The sequence below is a fragment of the Marmota monax genome, unplaced genomic scaffold (genome assembly GCF_021218885.2).
Source record: "Marmota monax isolate L192 unplaced genomic scaffold, Marmota_monax_Labrador192_F-V1.1 WCK01_AAM20220418_F8-fsc00179, whole genome shotgun sequence".
NCBI classification, from domain to species: domain Eukaryota; kingdom Metazoa; phylum Chordata; class Mammalia; order Rodentia; family Sciuridae; genus Marmota; species Marmota monax.
The window spans coordinates 3,763,081-3,785,429 of NW_026695200.1; the positions used below are offsets into that span (position 1 = coordinate 3,763,081).

Below are 22,349 nucleotides of genomic sequence, written 5' to 3' on the forward strand. Positions count from 1 at the left end.
ATCCCAGGGATTCAAGGTTGGCTCAACATATGGAAATCAATAAATGTAATTCATCACATCAAAAGTCTTAAAGTTAAGAATCATATGCTCATCTCGATAGATGCAGAAAAATCATCTGACTAAATACAGCACCCATTTTTGTTTAAAACACTAGAAAAACTAGGGATAACAGGAACATATCTTAACATTGTAAAGGCTACGTATGCCAAGCCTCAGGCCAACATCATTCTAAATGGAGAAAAACTGAAGGCATTCCCTTGAAAATCTGGAGCAAGGCAGGGATGCCCTCTCTCACCAATTCTATTCGACATACTTCGTGAAACACTGGCCAGAGCAATTAGATAAAAGAAATTAAAGGAATAAGTATAGGAAAAGACCCTAAACTATACTATAGAGCAATACTAACAAAAACAGCATGGTATTGGCACCAACGCAGGCCGGTAGACCAATGGTACAGAATAGAGGACACAGAGATGAATCCAAAAAATTACAATTATCTTATATTCGACAAAGGTGAGAAAAACATGCACTGGAGAAAAGATAGCATCTTCAACAAATGGTGCTGCGTAAACGGGAAATCCGTATGCAACAAAATGAAATTGAACCCCTATCTCTCACCATGCACAAAACGTACCTCAAAATGTATCAAGGTCCTAGGAGTTAAACCAGAGACTCTGTGTCTAATAGAAGAAAAAGTAGGCCCTAATCTTCATCATGTGGGATTAGGCCCCTCACTTCCTTAATAAGACTGCTATAGCACAAGAATTAAAAATAAGTATCAATAAATGGGATTGATTCAAACTAAAAACTTTGTTCTCCTCAAAAGAAACAATCTGAGAGAGCCTACCTCCTAGGAGCATTCTAGTGCTCACACATCAGATAGAGCACTAATCTCTAAAGTGTATAAAGAACTCAACAAGCTAAGCACCCAAAAAACAAATAACCCAATCAATAAAGGGGCAAAAAACATGAACAGACACTTCTCGGAAGAGGATATAAGATCCATCAACAAATATATGAAAAAAATACTCATCTTCTCTAGCAATCAGAGAAATGCAAATGAAAAGTACGCTGATATCTTCAAACTCCAGTCAGATGTCAGCTATTATGAAGACAAACAACAACACGTGTTGGCAAGGACGTAGGGAAAAAGGTACACTCACACATTGCTGGTGGGAGTGCAAAGTGGTGCAGCCACTTTGGAAAGCAGTATGGAGATTCCTTGGAAATCTGGGAATGGAACACCATTTGACTATTCCTCTTCTCAGACTATACCCAAAGGACTTAAAAACTACATACTGCAGGGACACAGCCACATCAATGTTTATAGCAGCACGATTCACAATAGCTAGACTGTGGAAGCAACCTATATGTCCTTCAGTGGATGAATGGATAAAAATAATGTGGCAAAACACAATGGAATATTACTCAGCATTAAAAACAGAACAAAATCATGGCATTTGCAGGTAAACGGATGGCGTTGGAGAAGATCATGCTATGTGAAGTAGGCCAATCCCCAAAACACAAAGGCCGAATGTTTTCTCTGCTATTAGGGGCGGGGGGTGACTCATAGTGGGGTAGCGAGGGAGAGCATGGGAGGATTAGATTGGTTGTAGATAGGGAAGCGGGGTAAGAAGGAAAGGGAGGGGCCAGGGGGTTAGCAAGGATGGTAGAATGTGATGGTCTTCATTATACAAGTACATGTATGAAAACTTGTATTGAGTGTCAACATACCTTATATACAAACAGAGATAGGAAAAATTGTGATATATATGTGTATTAAGAATTGTAATGCAAAAAAGTACATGTATCATGGTATAAATTGACGTGAACATAGTTTACATACAGAGATACGAAAAATTGTGCTCTATATGTGTAATAAGGAATGTAATGCATCCCACTGTTGTCGTGTATTTAAAAAGAATAATAAAATCAATAAAAAAGGAAACGTAGCACATTACAAAACAAGGAATACAATTTGACCAAAAAGGAATGAAATCCTATTGACTGTGAAATGAATGGAAGAGATCATATTATTAAGTGAAATAAGACATGCACAGAAAAAATAGTACCATGTGCGCTCTTTCATGGGTGGAAACTAAAAGTAGATTGCATAGAAGCTGAGAGTAGAATGGTGTTTACTGCAGGTTTGCGAGAGTACAGGAAGAGGAAGGTATGGAGAATATTGATTAATAGGGACTAAGTTGCAGTTATATAGGCCTAAGAAGTTCTGTTATACACAGTTGGGTGACCGCAGATAATAATGTACCTCACATTTCAAAAATTGAGGAGAAAGGAATTTTGAAACATTTTCCACACAGAAATGATAAATATTTGAGAGGAGAGGTATATTTAACCTGATTTAATCCCAATACAAGGTATTCATGCAATAAAATGTTACATGGTACCCCCCAGTACGTACATTATTTATGTGTCCGTTTGAAAATAAACTTAAAAATAACATTGCAATACTTAGAAAAAGAAGAAAATGGTATGAATGTTTCAAATGCAACCACAGCTACTTTCACAGTGTTCATTATGTATGACCTTGTTCCTAGCATTCATATACCATTCATATACCTGATAAGCAGGTATATGAATGGTCTGGTCAAGCACTCAGAGGAGTGCAATGTAACACCACTACCCCAAATTCAAAAAGAGCTCTCTATAATTTTTTTTACTCTAACCGAATATAAGGAAGATAGTTTTCTAATACCTTATTGCTTATGTGTCCCACTGTCTGAGAACCTTAAATCCCCCCCCCCCCGCCCCCCGACCCTGCCACCCCAGTCTGCCTGGCAGAGTTCCCATGCTGGACCTCAGCTCACAGAAGTGGTTTGGTCACTCATTTTGTTCAGATTCCAACAAGATCCATTTTTGTAAGTCATCATTGGTCCAGGCACATTGAATAAAATGGACCCTGAGCCTAAGGTATGTGGCAGCTACTGATCACCCAGGTTTTTGTCATTCTGGGACACATAGACCCACACTCTTCAATCATGGAGCCCTGCAACACAGTTAAGCACCATTCCCATGGCTGTCTATCAGAGCTAGGGTCCAATGCCATTGGAGTGATATGATTCCATAGGAGGAATGTTAGTATTTTCAGGAAAAGATGCTTACCATGAGCAAATTACCACATCAAACTATGAGAATAGAAGCACTTGAGAATAATTAAGCTGAATTCTTCTCAAACTCTCTTCCATGTCACCTTGCAAGAGGAAGAAATAAACGTTGACATACAATCTACTCGTGTTGATCTGTGGAAACACAGTAAATATATTTGTTCCTTAGTACCCATGTGAGTTTGTAAAAGGATACCCAGAAGACACCAAAATCTGAGGATGCTCAAGTCCCTTATTGTTTATAATATCCAAATACATGTAAATGCTGCATAAATTACATCCATTGTGATTATTTGCATTGTTTAGAGAATAATGACAACACAAAATTCTAGGGTACATGTTCAGTATCGATTTTTCCCCAAAATGTCTGATTGAATCACAGATGTGTGACCCACAGATAAGTATGGTAACTTGTATACGGTTAATTGTATATGTAACAATGGAAAGTTCATGTATCCATTTATCCATCATGGAAAGACTGGGCAGTTTACTATGTCCTCGTACGTACAATATACTGGAATATTATCCTACTACCATTTTCCCCATATTCCAAAGAGAGGAGGTATGAAATTTCTTGAAAAAAGAGACAGAAATATCAGATGTCTCATAAGATTATTAATACCTCCTGTTTGGATTCACAGACTTTATAAAACCAATTACATTCTTGATTACTTGTAACATAAACATGACCAATGAAAATATGTTGTCATTTATTTACAGCTGTGAGGCTAGAAAATAAACATAGGGCTTCATGCAGACTACAATGGCATTCTATCACTGAGCTACACCCCTAAACTGTACAAGGTACATGTTAAACATTGTGGCTGGAGGTACAGTTCAGTGCCTAGCATGTGTCATGCCCTGAGTTCAATTTCCAGAAACACACACACACACACACACAGACACACACACACACACACACAGAAATTGTCATGTTATCTCAGAAACTGGTGTTTTGATCATTTGAAGATACAGAAGTTGATAAAAAGTGGCTAGCTCAGTAGTTCTATGTTGTGGTCGTATTACCAAACTGAGGTTAGGAAGCTTGCTACATAGAAAACCATTGTCTGACCAATATCTCTAATGAACCTAGATGCAAAACTCCTCAATAAAATTCTGGCCACTCGGATACAAAAACATATCAAAAAAATTGTGCACCATGATCAAGTAGGATTCATCCCTGGGATGCAAGGCTGGTTCAATATACGGAAATCAATAAATGTTATTCACCACATCAATAGACTTAAAAATAAGAACCATATGATCATCTCGATAGATGCGGAAAAAGCATTCGACAAAGTACAGCATCCCTTTATGTTCAAAACTCTAGAAAAACTAGGGATAACAGGAACATACCTCAATATTGTAAAAGCAATCTATGCTAAGCCTCAGGCTAGCATCATTCTAAATGGAGAAAAATTGAAGGCATTCCCTCTAAAATCTGGAACAAGACAGGGATGCCCTCTCTCACCACTTCTGTTCAACATAGTTCTCGAAACACTGGCTAGAGCAATTAGACAGACGAAAGAAATTAAAGGCATCAAAATAGGAAAAGAAGAACTTAAATTATCACTATTTGCAGATGACATGATTCTATACCTAGCAGACCCAAAAGGCTCTACAAAGAAACTATTAGAGCTAATAAATGAATTCAGCAAAGTGGCAGGATATAAAATCAACATGCATAAATCAAAGGCATTCCTGTATATCAGCGACAAATCCTCTGAAATGGAAATGAGGACAACCACTCCATTCACAATATCTTCAAAAAAAATAAAATACTTGGGAATCAACCTAACAAAAGAGGTGAAAGACTTATACAATGAAAACTACAGAACCCTAAAGAGAGAAATAGAAGAAGATCTTAGAAGATGGAAAAATATACCCTGTTCATGGATAGGCAGAACTAACATCATCAAAATGGCGATATTACCAAAAGTTCTCTATAGGTTTAATGCAATGCCAATCAAAATCCCAACGGCATTTCTTATAGAAATAGAGAAAGCAATCATGAAATTCATATGGAAAAATAAAAGACCCAGAATAGCAAAAACAATGCTAAGCAGGAAGTGTGAATCAGGCGGTATAGCGATACCAGACTTCAAACTATACTACAGAGCAATAGTAACAAAAACAGCATGGTACTGGTACCAAAACAGGCGGGTGGACCAATGGTACAGAATAGAGGACACAGAAACCAATCCACAAAACTACAACTACCTTATATTTGATAAAGGGGCTAAAAGCATGCAATGGAGGAAGGATAGCATCTTCAACAAATGGTGCTGGGAAAACTGGAAATCCATATGCAACAAAATGAAACTGAATGTTCAAGGAGCTTGATATCAAATCAGAGACACGCCATCTGATAGAAGAAAAAGTTGGCTACGATCTACATACTGTGGGGTCGGGCTCCAAATTCCTCAATAGGACACCCATAGCACAAAAGTTAATAACTAGAATCAACAAATGGGACTTACTCAAACTAAAAAGTTTTTTCTCAGCAAAAGATACAATAAGAGAGGTAAATAGAGAGCCTACATCCTGGGAACAAATCTTTACTCCTCACACTTCAGATAGAGCCCTAATATCCAGAGTATACAAAGAACTCAAAAAATTAGACAACAAAAAATTAAACAACCCAATCAACAAATGGGCCAAGGACCTGAACAGACACTTCTCAGAGGAGGACATACAATCAATCAACAAGTACATGAAAAAATGCTCACCATCTCTAGCAGTCAGAGAAATGCAAATCAAAACCACCCTAAGATACCATCTCACTCCAGTTAGATTGGCAGCCATTATGAAGTCAAACAACAACAAGTGCTGGCGAGGATGTGGGGAAAAGGGTACACTTGTACATTGCTGGTGGGACTGCAAATTGGTGCAGCCAATTTGGAAAGCAGTATGGAGATTTCTTGGAAAGCTGGGAATGGAGCCACCATTTGACCCAGCTATTCCCCTTCTAGGTCTATTCCCTAAAGACCTAAAAAGAGCATGCTACAGGGACACTGCTACATCGATGTTCATAGCAGCGCAATTCACAATAGCTAGACTGTGGAACCAACCTAGATGCCCTTCAATGGATGAATGGATAAAAAAAATGTGGCATTTATACGCAATGGAGTATTACTCTGCATTAAAAAATGACAAAATCATAGAATTTACAGGGAAATGGATGGCATTAGAGCAGATTATGCTAAGTGAAGCTAGCCAATCCCTAAAAAACAAATGCCAAATGTCTTCTTTGATATAAGGAGAGTAACTAAGAACAGAGTAGGGTCGAAGAGCATGAGAAGAAGATTAACATTAAACAGGGATGAGAGGTGGGAGGGAAAGGGAGAGAGAAGGGAAAATGCATGGAAATGGAAGGAGACCCTCAGAGTTATACAAAAGTACATACAAGAGGAAGTGAGGGGAAGGGGAAAAATAATAAAAGGGGGACAAACGAATGTCAGTAGAGGGGGCAGAGAGAGAAGAGGGGAGGGGAGGGGAGGGGAGGGGGGATAGTAGAGGATAGGAAAGGCAGCAGAATACAACAGACATTAGTATGGAAATATGTAAATCAATGGATGTGTAACTGATGTGATTCTGCAATCTGTATATGGGGTAAAAATGGGAGCTCATAACCCACTTGAATCAAATTGTGAAATATGATATATCAAGAACTATGTAATGTTTTGAACAGCCAACAATAAAAAATTTAAAAAAAAAAAGAAAAAAAAGAAAACCATTGTCTGAGAGATGCATATTGGGGATAAAGAAACTAGGTTTTATTGAGGATGCCAGTAATCTGGAAGGAGCCAGACATTTTAATGTCTCAGATATCACCTTAAAGTCTTTGGGGATATGGGAAATATTTATATGAGAAATAGATTAGGGACAACATGCAGAAACCAGCATTTCCCAGGACCATGAGTTAAGAAAGCAGCACTGACCAGAGGTGATAAACTTCTAATGACAGTCTTCTTTGGTCTTGAGGGAAAGATGCTCCAGGATGCAGAGTAAAGAATATATCCTGGGAATGAGAAACAACAATAAACCAAGATGGAGTCACTGATGGCATGGCAATATCTAGTTTTAGCAGAAATAATTCTGAGAGCTTCGAATGCACTGGAGAAAAGATAGCATCTTCAACAAATGGTGCTGCGTAAACGGGAAATCCGTATGCAACAAAATGAAATTGAACCCCTATCTCTCACCATGCACAAAACGTACCTCAAAATGTATCAAGGTCCTAGGAGTTAAACCAGAGACTCTGTGTCTAATAGAAGAAAAAGTAGGCCCTAATCTTCATCATGTGGGATTAGGCCCCTCACTTCCTTAATAAGACTGCTATAGCACAAGAATTAAAAATAAGTATCAATAAATGGGATTGATTCAAACTAAAAACTTTGTTCTCCTCAAAAGAAACAATCTGAGAGAGCCTACCTCCTAGGAGCATTCTAGTGCTCACACATCAGATAGAGCACTAATCTCTAAAGTGTATAAAGAACTCAACAAGCTAAGCACCCAAAAAACAAATAACCCAATCAATAAAGGGGCAAAAAACATGAACAGACACTTCTCGGAAGAGGATATAAGATCCATCAACAAATATATGAAAAAAATACTCATCTTCTCTAGCAATCAGAGAAATGCAAATGAAAAGTACGCTGATATCTTCAAACTCCAGTCAGATGTCAGCTATTATGAAGACAAACAACAACACGTGTTGGCAAGGACGTAGGGAAAAAGGTACACTCACACATTGCTGGTGGGAGTGCAAAGTGGTGCAGCCACTTTGGAAAGCAGTATGGAGATTCCTTGGAAATCTGGGAATGGAACACCATTTGACTATTCCTCTTCTCAGACTATACCCAAAGGACTTAAAAACTACATACTGCAGGGACACAGCCACATCAATGTTTATAGCAGCACGATTCACAATAGCTAGACTGTGGAAGCAACCTATATGTCCTTCAGTGGATGAATGGATAAAAATAATGTGGCAAAACACAATGGAATATTACTCAGCATTAAAAACAGAACAAAATCATGGCATTTGCAGGTAAACGGATGGCGTTGGAGAAGATCATGCTATGTGAAGTAGGCCAATCCCCAAAACACAAAGGCCGAATGTTTTCTCTGCTATTAGGGGCGGGGGGTGACTCATAGTGGGGTAGCGAGGGAGAGCATGGGAGGATTAGATTGGTTGTAGATAGGGAAGCGGGGTAAGAAGGAAAGGGAGGGGCCAGGGGGTTAGCAAGGATGGTAGAATGTGATGGTCTTCATTATACAAGTACATGTATGAAAACTTGTATTGAGTGTCAACATACCTTATATACAAACAGAGATAGGAAAAATTGTGATATATATGTGTATTAAGAATTGTAATGCAAAAAAGTACATGTATCATGGTATAAATTGACGTGAACATAGTTTACATACAGAGATACGAAAAATTGTGCTCTATATGTGTAATAAGGAATGTAATGCATCCCACTGTTGTCGTGTATTTAAAAAGAATAATAAAATCAATAAAAAAGGAAACGTAGCACATTACAAAACAAGGAATACAATTTGACCAAAAAGGAATGAAATCCTATTGACTGTGAAATGAATGGAAGAGATCATATTATTAAGTGAAATAAGACATGCACAGAAAAAATAGTACCATGTGCGCTCTTTCATGGGTGGAAACTAAAAGTAGATTGCATAGAAGCTGAGAGTAGAATGGTGTTTACTGCAGGTTTGCGAGAGTACAGGAAGAGGAAGGTATGGAGAATATTGATTAATAGGGACTAAGTTGCAGTTATATAGGCCTAAGAAGTTCTGTTATACACAGTTGGGTGACCGCAGATAATAATGTACCTCACATTTCAAAAATTGAGGAGAAAGGAATTTTGAAACATTTTCCACACAGAAATGATAAATATTTGAGAGGAGAGGTATATTTAACCTGATTTAATCCCAATACAAGGTATTCATGCAATAAAATGTTACATGGTACCCCCCAGTACGTACATTATTTATGTGTCCGTTTGAAAATAAACTTAAAAATAACATTGCAATACTTAGAAAAAGAAGAAAATGGTATGAATGTTTCAAATGCAACCACAGCTACTTTCACAGTGTTCATTATGTATGACCTTGTCCCTAGCATTCATATACCATTCATATACCTGATAAGCAGGTATATGAATGGTCTGGTCAAGCACTCAGAGGAGTGCAATGTAACACCACTACCCCAAATTCAAAAAGAGCTCTCTATAATTTTTTTTACTCTAACCGAATATAAGGAAGATAGTTTTCTAATACCTTATTGCTTATGTGTCCCACTGTCTGAGAACCTTAAATCCCCCCCCCCGCCCCCCCGACCCTGCCACCCCAGTCTGCCTGGCAGAGTTCCCATGCTGGACCTCAGCTCACAGAAGTGGTTTGGTCACTCATTTTGTTCAGATTCCAACAAGATCCATTTTTGTAAGTCATCATTGGTCCAGGCACATTGAATAAAATGGACCCTGAGCCTAAGGTATGTGGCAGCTACTGATCACCCAGGTTTTTGTCATTCTGGGACACATAGACCCACACTCTTCAATCATGGAGCCCTGCAACACAGTTAAGCACCATTCCCATGGCTGTCTATCAGAGCTAGGGTCCAATGCCATTGGAGTGATATGATTCCATAGGAGGAATGTTAGTATTTTCAGGAAAAGATGCTTACCATGAGCAAATTACCACATCAAACTATGAGAATAGAAGCACTTGAGAATAATTAAGCTGAATTCTTCTCAAACTCTCTTCCATGTCACCTTGCAAGAGGAAGAAATAAACGTTGACATACAATCTACTCGTGTTGATCTGTGGAAACACAGTAAATATATTTGTTCCTTAGTACCCATGTGAGTTTGTAAAAGGATACCCAGAAGACACCAAAATCTGAGGATGCTCAAGTCCCTTATTGTTTATAATATCCAATACATGTAAATGCTGCATAAATTACATCCATTGTGATAATTTGCATTGTTTAGAGAATAATGACAAGACAAAATTCTAGGGTACACATTCAGTACTGATTTTTTCCCGCAAATGTCTGATTGATTTACAGATGTGTGACCCACAGATAATTATGGTAAATTGTATATGGTTAATTGTATATGTAACAATGGAAAGTTCATGTATCCATTTATCCATCATGGAAAGACTGGGTAGTTTACTATGTCCTCGCATGTACAATATACTGTCATATTATCCTACTAGCATTTTCCCCATATTCCAAAGAGAGGAGGTATGAAATCTCTTGAAAAAAGAGACAGAAATATCAGATGTCTCATAAGATTATTAATACCTCCTGTTTGGATTCACAGACTTTATAAAACCAATTACATTCTTGATTACTTATAACATAAACATGACCAATGAAAATATGTTTTCATTTATTTACAGCTGTGAGGATGGAAAACAAACCTATGGCTTCATGCACACTACAATGGCATTCTATCACTGAGCTACACCCCCAAACTGAACAAGGTACATGTTAAACATTGAGGTATAATTCAGTGCCTAGCATGTGTGATGCCCTGAGTTCAATTTCCAGAAACACACACACACACACACACACACACACAGAAATTGCCATGTTATCTCAGAAACTGGTGTTTTGATCATTTGAAGATATAGCAGTGTATAACAAGTGACTAGCTCAGTAGTTTAATGTCGCAGTAATACCAACCTGAGGTTAGGAGACTTGCTATATAGAAAACCATTGTCTGAGAGATGAACATTAGGGATAAAGAAATCAGGTGTTATTGAGGATTCCAGTATTCTGGATGGAGCCATACATTTCAATGTCTCAGATATCACCTTAAAGTCTTTCGGGATATGGGGAATATATGAGAAATAAATTAGGGACAACATGCAGAAACCAGCATTTTCCAGGACCATTAATTAAGAAAGCACTGACTAGAGGTGATAAACTTCTAATAACAGGCTTCTTTTGTCTTGAGGGTAAGATGCTCCAGGATGCAAAGTAAAGAATACATCCTGGTAATGAGAAACAACAATAAACCAAGATGGGTTCACTGATGGCAATGTCCCATTATAGCAGAAATAATTCTAAGTGCTTCTAATGCTCCTTTTCAACTACAAAGTACAGGAGAATCAGGAAAATTGAAGAACAATACCTTCCCAATTGAACGTTTACTCTTAATAGATTTCTACAAACCAATCATAGATATGTACTTGACATCCTATATGACAAGAAAATTATATTTACTGATTAGAACAGAGAATAGATGGTAATTTTTTTCCTAAGACATTGGTATCAAAGTGTTCCTGAAGGTCTCTTTCAGGATAACTCATTAAAACTAAAATCTCCATTTAAATAGAAAATGGTTGAAAGAATGAATATCAGTCCACAAAATATATATCAATTCAATTATTTTATAGTTTAAATTCTTCTTGCAGGATTTGAATCCTTCCCTCAAGCATGTAGAATACTGAGCCCCAAACACAGGTAACACAAAACACGTGCTTGTGACCATGTGAGGGATCAAACTAAAACATGTCATTACCCTTTAAGAAAAACAAAAATTACATGTTCCATAATACTTTTATAATTTAAGTGATAAAGCCCAAATAAAAACTATTCATATCTTTTAAGTGGTCATTTACTAGGACCTTAGTAGAGTATTCCCAGTGAGAAGAACGACTCACGTATAGGTAAAATAGTTTCCCAAAGTGTTCACTACTCTGGTGTTAATCTCCAACCCAGAATATAGAGGCTACCAGTGAAATAACAAAGGCCTAACTCTTATATTCCACAATTGGATATCTATAAACAAACATCCATTTCATTTCAACTAATCTATACAATTTGGTAGTTTTCAATTTCCCTCAGCTCTGTGGGACCTACTGGTTGAACACATAAAATTCTCCCAAATTTCTGCCTAGCAGGGTCCCTGTGCTAAATCTCAGTTTACAAAAGTGGTTTGGTCATTCATTTTGTTCAGATTCCAACAAGATCCATTTTTGTAAGTTATCTGAGTTCCAGGCACATTGAATAAAAGGGACCCTGTACCTGAGGTATGTGGCAGACACTGATCACTTAGCCTTAATCACACTGAGACACACTGACCCACATCTTTAATCATGCAGACCAGTCTCATGGCTGCCACAATGTAGTGCTGTTGGAGCTTTGTGGTTTCTACAAGGAACATAAGTATGTTCAGGCAAAATGCTTACTTTGTGATAAATACCACTTGCTCTTGAGGATGAGAGACTGAATGATTCCTAATACTTTCCTTCACATGACAACACAAATGAAGAAATAAATTTATCCAGATGAACTGCAGATCTTGGTCCACATTGACCTATAGGGAGAGATTATATATAGGAATATGAAAAGTATACAGATTATTTTTTTCACATTTGCATGGGATAGGCAATTTCCCTATTAACTTCCACATAAATATACTAATTTACAGTCTCTATAAAATGGATTAGATGTTATTCAAAGTAAAAAAAAAAAGCACAAAATCTTAAAAATAATGATGTCTCAGCACAACTTTAATAATGCTTGAGGCTGTTTGTATGAACATACTGTTCACAAAATTAAATTTTCGATAATTTAAAAAAATTATACCAAACCTCACAAGAATTTACTAAAAATTTGTTGTTACCTCAGGGGTATATTGTTTTCATCATTTACAGATAAAGGAGATGGTAGGTAACAATTTTAGTATGTGACTCTTCCAGTGGTGGGATTCCATGGATTCTATCATGCCTAATTTACAAAAGTACAGGGGAATTAGGGAAGCTGTGAAAAAAATGCTAATAGATTACTGAATTACAATTAATTTTAAGAATTCACACAAGACATTCATTGGACCAACTGTATGACAAACACAACTAAACTTGCTTGCAGCATCTTTGGTCACAACTATGTAAAATAATATTTTATAAAATGTTAATATCAAAATTTCCCTGGCATATCCATCCACTTCAAATTATTTATTATAATGAGAATATCTCTTTCAATACAGTGGAAAATACTGAGGACAGGTATATGTGTACAATACATTCATGTAAAAATGAACATAACCTTTTCACATCTAAGATATTTAATGAAGCATATATTTGAAGGCTGTGCTAATATACAAAATCATTCCCTTTTTTATAGGAAAAAGTGAAAACAAACTTGTCCAAAACCTAAATTGGCAAATAAATAAATGAATAAAATCCACTAGTTGATTCCATATATAGTAGTATCCTTTCTTAAATTTCCATGCAAATTTTTTAGTATAGAAAATAAAAAATAAAATATCTTCAATATCTTTGGACATTGGTCATCTCATTATACTCTAAAGACAAACTATCAGCTAGAAGACTTAGGTAGCTTAGATAAATGTCAGATAACCCAAGGACAGAAATAATAATTTCCTATGAATCTCACCAGTCAAGTCCTGTTTCTCTAGAGTCTATTTACTAGGTATATAGATGTCACCAGGTAAGCCCTTAAAAAAATCTGTGTCATCCTATAATTGGGTATTTATAGACCTATATACAATTCATTTGCTGTGAACAGGTTAGTTTCATACCCAGCTGCTGACTACTTAAACTCCCTCCACATGTCTGACTAGCAGGGTCCCCTTGCTGGACCTCAACTCACAGAAGTGGTTTGGTCACTCATTTTATCCAGATTCCAATGAGATTCATTTCTGCAAGTCATCATTGGTCCAGGCACATTGAATAAAAGGAACCCTGAGCCTGAGGTATGTGGCAGTTTCTGATCACCCAGGTTTTTGTCACCTTGGGATACTCTTAATTACACTCTTCAATTATGCAGACCAACATCCCAGTCAATGACAAGTCACATAGTCACCTAGCATAGCCAGGGTCTAGTGTCATTGGAATATTGTGTTTCCCTAAGAAGAATGTCAGTATTTTTAGGACAAAACAATTGCCATATGAGAATTCCCATAGGCCCTTAAGAAAGAGAGGCTGAATAATTCCCAGTATTTTTTCTTTATGTGATGACAAGGGAAGGAATAAATCTTCTTATTTGAAACCTAGTACTTGGTCCATGTTGTCATTGTTAATAATCTGGGAATACGAGAAGCAGAGATGTCCAGTTTTTATACTGCACAAGACACCAGTTATCACTATTTACCTATACAAAATACACTAATTTATAATTTCTGTAGAATGCTTCAGATGCTATAGAAAGTAGACAAAAGTAGAGAATAATTAAAATTAAGAAGACTGAAGGCTGAGATAAATTATCAAACTATTAATATTTAATATTTTAATTAAAAAACTCTTTGTAAACCTATTTAATTCTTGATTACTTAAAATATATTCACAAAAATAAATTTACTAAAATTGGATGTTTCCTCAGGAATATATTATGTTGATTCTTCATAGGAAGCTAACACAGGTCATAAAAAAATCAGTATTTCACTGGTATTGCAATGATATTTCAGGGAATTCTAGCACTTAATCTACAAAGTACAGGGGAAATGAAGGAAGTTGTGAAACAAAACTGTGTTAATCAATTTAATTATAAGCAATTATAAAAATTCACCTAAGGCATTGGGCCACATGCATGACAAAATATCACATCTTTGATCATGAGTATAAAAATAATATTTCGGGAAATATACATTTTTAAGGTTCCCTAGCACATCTATTTCAAATAAGTTATTATAATTAGACTATCTCTTTCAATGCAATAGAAAATATTGATAGGCTATAGGAAAGTAGAGAATAAAATCTATTTAAAAACACAACAATGTAAATTATAATCATAGCTAAAACTATTTAATGTGGCCTGTGGTTGATGTCAGCACTAAAACTGACACTGAAATTGGTTCCTTAGCTTATAGAAAATGTAAACGAAATAAATAAAAAGAACTATCCAATTGTAGTGACTGGGTTGGCACCAAATTAAAATATATTGTGACGGTTCCACAGAGTAAAGTACCTATTCTTCAACTACCATGTAACTGATTCACTTAATAGAAAATTAGAATTTAAAAAATCATAATTATGTCTTTGGATTCTGACTATATTTTCATCCTCAGACCCATTAACAACCAGAATATAGCAGTTCAAATGTGTGGCTAGCTCAAGGAGAGGGTCTCATGACTTATGTGTTGTTTTCAAGTATCTGTTTACTATAGTGTATGGATGCTATAAGCCAAACAATCAATGAGTTTCCACTTTTACCCCACAAGCAAATATTGATAGATAACTATCCAATCCATTTCTTCCAACAGATGCAATCAGGATAGCTTTCAAATACCTCAGTCCCAGTGGCTTATACTGCTTGAATACCAGAAATACACCTACATGTCTGCCTAGCATGGTCCCTGTGCTGAACCTTAGCTCACAGAAGTGGTTTGGTCACTCATTTTGTTCAGATTACAACAAGATTTGTTTTTGTAAGTAATCATTGGTCTAGGCACATTGAATAAAAGGGACCCTGAGCTTGAGGTATGTGGCAGATAATGAGTGTTCATCTTTTTATCACCCTAGGATGCATGGACCCATACTTCAATCATGGAGCCCTGCATCATAGTTAATGACCAGCCCCATGGCTGCCTAACATAGTCAAGGTCCAATGTCATTGGATTGATATGATTCCCTAGGAAAAATGTCACTATTTTCAGAACAAAATGCTTACCATGATTGAGTGCTCACATCAATCTGTGGTAATAGATTCTTTTGAAGATGAATTAGCAGAATTACTGTCAGAACTCTTTTTCATGTTACTTCTCAAAAAGAAGGAATTAAACTTTTCCTTATTAGCTCACCTTGGTCTACATTGCCCTGTGGGAATAAAGCCAATACTTTTAAAGACAAGATACTTATGTATCCATGGGAAGACTGAATGATTCACTGTGTGTCTGAATACCAAGTATACTGAGGCATTATTCTGCCACTATTTTCCCCATGTTATTGATAAAAGCACAAGTAAAAACTCCCTGAAATAAATAAGACAAAATCATTAGATGTCTCACCAGATGATTAATACTTCAAACTGTTTGGATTTATAGACATCGTAAAACCAATTTTACTCCTAATTACTTACAAAATAAAAATAACCTACAAAAATGTCTACTAAAAATTGACATTTACTTTTAAAATTGTCCTTTTGATTATTTATAAAGAAGGAAATTTATAAAAAGGACACAATCAGTAATCCAATGATGTTGCTGGAAGAATTCTGTGCATTTTCATATCATTTGTCATCTATAAAGAACAGAGAAAGGCAGGGAAATTGAGGAACAATGCTTTCTCAATTGAATGTTTACTATTAAAAGGTTATAAGAAACTAACCATTGGTATGTACACGAAAACTTATATAACAAGAAAATACCATTCATTGCTTGGAATGAAGGAGTATAGAAAGTGATTTTTTTTTCTGAGATGTTGGTGTCAAAGTTTTACCCAAAGTCTCCCTCAGTATCATTTAAAACCATCTTTCTTTCTTTAAATGCACAGAAAATTTGCTAAAGTATATTGGTCAATTAAATATACATGAAATTCCAAGAATTGGAAGTTTAATCATTTTACAATTTAAAACTTTTCATGCATTAGTTGAGTCCCTCACTAAAATATCTAAAAGTTTGAACACTGAATGGCAGGATTTAAAAAAAAAAACCTAAGAAACTGGTAGGAGAGGAAGATGGTATGGCTAAGCTAAGTAGTGACCCTTGATATCTTCACAATCCAGAGAGGAATCAGTAAAGGAACAGTGAATTAGAGAGGTGGGTGACAGAGTAAAAGTTCTAAGACTCAATATTGGAGAGTCTGAGACTTGGAGAGACTTGAGGTTTGGTTATCAGAGCAGAAAATAAGGACAGTGTTCCTTAATCCCAAATCGAGACCAGAATATGGTGGGAGAGAGGGGCAATAAAGAGAAAGAAAAAAACGGAGATGGAAAACCCATAAGCTCACTTCCTTAACAAAGCTGAAAAGAAAAGTAGACTAAATTAAAAAGCAGTAGAACAGCAGTCAGTGAAGGAAATCAAGGAGCTTAATCCAAATTGTGGATTGAAAGCTATGCAAGGCATAGCAGCCATTTTGAGGAGTCCATAGCTTGCCAGTCTTTCTAGAAGGAATTAAATCAACACAGCTTCTCTCCCACCTTAGATAGCAGCAGCAACAGCAGCAGCAGCAGTAGCAGCAGCAACAACAACAACAACCCAGAAGGTACACCTCTGAAGTGGAATATCTCCATAATCCATCTAGAGGGAACTTGTGGAGGGATCACTAGGAGCCAATAGTTACTGAAATCTTCATCCCCTCCCCCAACCACAGACAGAGGGAATAGGGTAAAGGAGACCCAAGACCCAAGAGCTGGTCATTCCTGGGAAGGGCTAGCATAACCCAGCCACTCTACACAGATTCCACAGGAGTTCAGGCAGATACAGGAGTAGAATGGACACCTGCAATTCATGGTGGCAGGCAGTGAGAGCTAAGGTGCTGGTAGGATGGCTGCCTTTGTCTAGCAGTGGAGGGGATGGCTGCCTTGATTCATGGCTAATTTGCTGCCATGGGCACTGGGAGCTCACACACAAGTGGGACAGCCGTCTCTGGCTGAGCCAGTGGAGAGAAGTGGAGCCTATGGTTCACAACCATAGGTAGTCGGGGTATGAATCAGTAGAGTCCCTTTCCTGGTCCCAGGGACAATGCCTTGGTGATCTGTGTCAGTCAGAGGAGAAGCTTCTGAATTGCAGATTACCCATGGAGAGCCCACAGCCATAGATCCCATACTTCCAGACAGCCCCCAGGCTCTATGCCACTTTGAAGAGGATCCTGTGGAGGAAAGCTAGTACACAATGATCTGCTGCAGTCAGAGTTGACAGTATCCTATGCTTCTGAACACAATAGAAATAGTTAGCAGATGTAAAATAGCACCTTCCAAACATCCAGCTTCAGGCCACTGGATAAACATATAAGAATCAGTTGGTGGGAGGTCCATAGGAATCAAGGGAGCACTTCTGGGTGGATACAAAGCTGAGGATTGATGAATATTCTTCTAAAAAATCCCAAATCATGATGAAATGCAAATCAAGAAGACATCAGAAGAATTTTCTCCACCTTGGCATGGTTTACTATAAATAGCTCTAATGTCAACTTTGGTCACATATATATTACTCTTATTTTGAATCAATAATTGTTACTATAGCATTTGATAACATGTCTTCAACTCATTTGGTTGTATTTATTCTAATGTTTTGTTTTGTTGGTACCAGAGATTGAACCCAGGGGCACTCAACCACTAAGTCTCATTCCCAGCCCTTTTTATTTATTTTTTTATTTGGAGACAGGGTCTCACTAAGTTGCTTAGTGCCTTGCTAAATTGCTGAGACTGGCCTTAAATTTGTGATCCTCCTGCCTCAGCCTTCCAAGTCACTTGGAATTACAGGCATGTACCACCATTACCAACTTAATGCTTTCAAGCATTAATTCAAATCATTCTGTCTTTGTTTTCCTAGCTCAGGTGACACTTGCATTTCTAAGCCCCTATTTTTTTTAACATTCCCTGCTACCGCCTCAAATCGCCCCATTCATCTTTTTCCTCTTTTTATCTTGGTGTGTATTATTCTTTTCTGTTTTTTCTCTCTTCTTTTGTCCAATTTTTCTCTTCTTCCCTTTTCAGCTGCTATATAATGTAATAGCAATTTTAATGTCATTAATAACTATTTTTTTCCAAACTATTATGGATATTACTACAAGCTTATACCTTTATTAAGAATGATAGAGAAGATTACCAATAAGTTTTTTGTTTGTCCTAAAGTTGATTAGTATGAGACTTTGTTCTGAAAGATCGTAGTAAATAGGGTTTAGTGCTTTATTTCAAAGTAGTGCTGACACTGGGAACAGCAGAAGACACACAGAGTGAAAGTATTAGTACTTGGATATTTGCTCACCCTGGTGCTTTTAAGAGAAAGAAGATCACTGAAGTGTTCCTTGTATAACAAAAGAAGCAATAATCATCCAAAGAGATGAGTAGTCATGCAAGCAATATGAAAAATCAAGAGAACTAATCTCCCTAAATACCCCATAACAGTTCAACAACTGACTACATTAATATCACAGTGAAGGAAATGTCAGGAATAATTTAGAAAATTAATAGTTAGAATGTCCAATGAGCTAAAATAAGATGTTAGAAAATACAAGAAGTGAAACATCATTTCAATAAAGAGAGATTCTAAAAAGAACCAGATAAATAAACAGCTTGATAAATCAAATTAAAAATTTAATGGAGGGGCTGGGATTGTGGTTCAGAGGTAGAGCACACGCCTTGCACATCTGAGGCACTGGGTTCAATCCTCAGCACAACATAAAAATAAATAAAGGTATTGTGTCCAACCTACAACAACAACAAAATATTAAAAAAGAATGCTCTTGGGCTGGGGATGTGGCTCAAGCGGTAGCGCACTCGCCTGGCATGTGCAGGGCACTGGGTTCGATCCTCAGCACCACATAAAATGTCCACCGAAAACTAAAAAATAAATATTAAAAAATTCTCTCTCTCTCTCTCTCTTTTAAAAAAAGAATGCTCTTTAAAAAAATTTAATGGAAAGCATCATAAATAAATAAGATCATTTTGAATATGGACTCTCCGACTTTGAAGACCAATTATATAATTTTAAAAATGCAACAATGAAGAAAAGATATTAAGAGATCATGAACCAAATATTCAAGAAATCTAGGATAATATCAAGAGATCATATTTAAGAATCACTGGGATTGAAAAAGGCTTTGAAACACACACTAAAGAAATGCACAATCTTTTCAAGAAAATAATTTCAGAAAATTTTCCAAATCTTACAAGTAAGATGGAAATCCAAATACAAGATGCATATAGAATTCCAAATAGGCAAGGACAAAATAAATCCTCTCCAAGACACATTTTAATGTGAAAGTCTAATATGCAGGATAAAGTTAGAATTTTAAAAGCTGTAAGAGAAAACATGGCAGGTCACATTTAGAGGTAAGCCAATTCAAATTTTAACTGATTTCTCAACCCAGACCCAAAAAGACAAGAGGGTTTGCAATAATATATAACAAGCCCTGACAAAATGAGTGCTAACCAAGATTACCATAACTAGCAAAACTATCCTTCAAAATTGAATATGAAATAAAAACCTTCAATGATTAATTGAAACAAATAATTTGTAACCACTAATCCTATATCACAAAACATAATAAAATATTTATGAAGAAGAAATGAAAAAGTGAAAATGAAAACTAATACAAGGATGAATCTCACTTTGTCAACTGAAGGAGAATAAAGTCTGAATTAAATATTAGAAATAAAAATGGCAGGAAAAAAAGATAATTTCTCTATAATAACATTGAATGTAAATGGTCTAAATTCTGCAATCCAAAGACATAGACTGGAATATTGGATTAAAAAATAATACCCAACCATATGTTGTTTACAAGAAATTCACTTCACTTTCTACCCTTTCACCAAAGACCAATGGTGAAAGGGTAGAAAAAAAATAATCCATGCAAACAGACAACCAAAGCAATATGTTGTCATATCAGGAAAAAGTATACTTCAAGCCAAGATTAATCAGAAGAGACAAAGATGTTTCTTCATATTGGTTAAGGGAATAATCCAACAATAAGATACAATGGTTGTAAATATTTCTGCCCCAAACAATGTGTATCTATACACAGAAAGCAAATGCTTCTCAATATAAAAACTCAAATAGTAATTTAAGAATATCTGATTAGACAGTAAATGGCAATCTGACACAACCCTCAGTGATGTCATTGTTTTCTTGATATGTCTTTAATTTGATTATTAGGATATAGTTCTAGAGTTGGGGTTGGGGTTGTGGCTCAATGGTAGAGCACTTTCCTAGGATGTGTGAGACACTGGGTTCTATCCTTAGCACCACATAAAAATAAATAAATAAAATGAAGGTATAAAGAATTCAATTCTATTTAATACCAAATAGTATTAGTTATTATCTTTTCCAATTGGAAACCTATTTTAGTTAATAGTTTTAGAAATATAAAGATCCATCAACTTTTATGCTTTTAAGTGCTAATGAATACAAAAAGGTTAGAGAGATATAGTGTTAAATTAGTGAAGTTTATTGTCAGTAGTGTTAATATGGGTAATTTTTTCTTATACTTTAAAGAAGATAATTTTTACTAATTAAAGATGGAAAATACTGGGCTGGGGTTGTGGCTCAGCGATGGAGTGCTCGTCCAGTATGTGTGGGCCTTGGGTTTGATCCTCAGCACCACATAAAAACTGAATGAATAAAATAAAGGTATTATGTCCAACTACAACTAAAAATATTTTTTTAAAAAAGATGGAAAATACTAATTAAGACACCAATTCTATTTTATTGTCTTTAACTACATTATGCTTTGCATTTCTTATTTTATAAACTTTCCTAGTTTTCCTACCAATAAAATAAGAGTATGATAAAAAAGAATTAAATATAGCATAATACAATAATACTAGAGAATTTCAACCCATTTATTTCATCATTAGATATTTCAGGACTAAAAATACTATTAATCAAAAGAACCTAATAGAAATCTTTAGAACACTGTCTTCTCAGTAGAACTTCTCATGGAACTTTCTCTAAAATAGATCATAATTTAGGGCACAAAGCAAATCTTAGCAAAAACAAAAAAGAGATAATTCCTTGCATCCTATTATAGCATATGGTAATGAAATAAGAAATAAGTGAAATAAAAATACAAAATCATCCTATCATTTGGAAATTAAATAATATACTTTTGAATGAGGAATAGATAATAAAAGAAATCAGGGAAGAAATAAATTCTTAAAAACAAATGAGAATAGAGATAAAACATGTCAAAATCTCTAGAAAAATATAAAGGTGGTGCTGCAAAAAAAGTTTATAGTACTGAGTTCTTACACTAAAACAAACAAACAAAAAAAAACAAAACAGAAAAATGTCAAATAAGTAAATACTCTAACATCACACCTCAAGGCCCTAGAAAAAGAGAAAATTTAACACCCAAATCAGTAGAAGACAGAAAAAAAAACAAGATCTGAATCGAAATTAATGAAATTGAGAGTATAAGTGAAAAGGATCAATGAAACAAAGATATGATTCTTTGACAAAATAAACAAGATTGTTAAACTCTTAGGCAAACTAACCAAAAGAGAGAGAATAAAATCAATAAAATTAGAGATGAAAAAGAGACATCACCACAGACACTTCT

At 35.8% G+C, this 22,349-nt stretch overlaps 1 long non-coding RNA gene and 3 pseudogenes across 2 annotated transcripts in view; all 4 read right to left on the minus strand.

Annotated features, from left to right (window-relative positions):
- The window catches only part of LOC131423607 (uncharacterized), a 198,509-nt gene extending 176,642 nt beyond the window's left edge, over positions 1 to 21,867 (minus strand). Inside the window, exons 1-5 of one of the 2 annotated variants that reach the window (XR_009225351.1) lie at positions 15,796 to 21,867; positions 12,354 to 12,481; positions 9,835 to 9,971; positions 7,067 to 7,146; positions 3,124 to 3,260 (exon numbers count right to left, since the gene is read on the minus strand). This is a non-coding gene — a long non-coding RNA (uncharacterized LOC131423607). Of the gene's footprint in view, positions 1 to 3,123; positions 3,261 to 7,066; positions 7,147 to 9,834; positions 9,972 to 12,353 lie in introns of both variants that reach the window. The other variant, XR_009225352.1, reaches the window with a different exon arrangement.
- LOC124082393 (small nucleolar RNA SNORD116) lies at positions 2,815 to 2,897 on the minus strand (annotated as a pseudogene).
- Positions 9,526 to 9,608, minus strand: LOC124082394 (small nucleolar RNA SNORD116; annotated as a pseudogene).
- On the minus strand, positions 13,766 to 13,848 carry LOC124082396 (small nucleolar RNA SNORD116; annotated as a pseudogene).
- Positions 21,868 to 22,349: the final 482 nt, after the last annotated feature.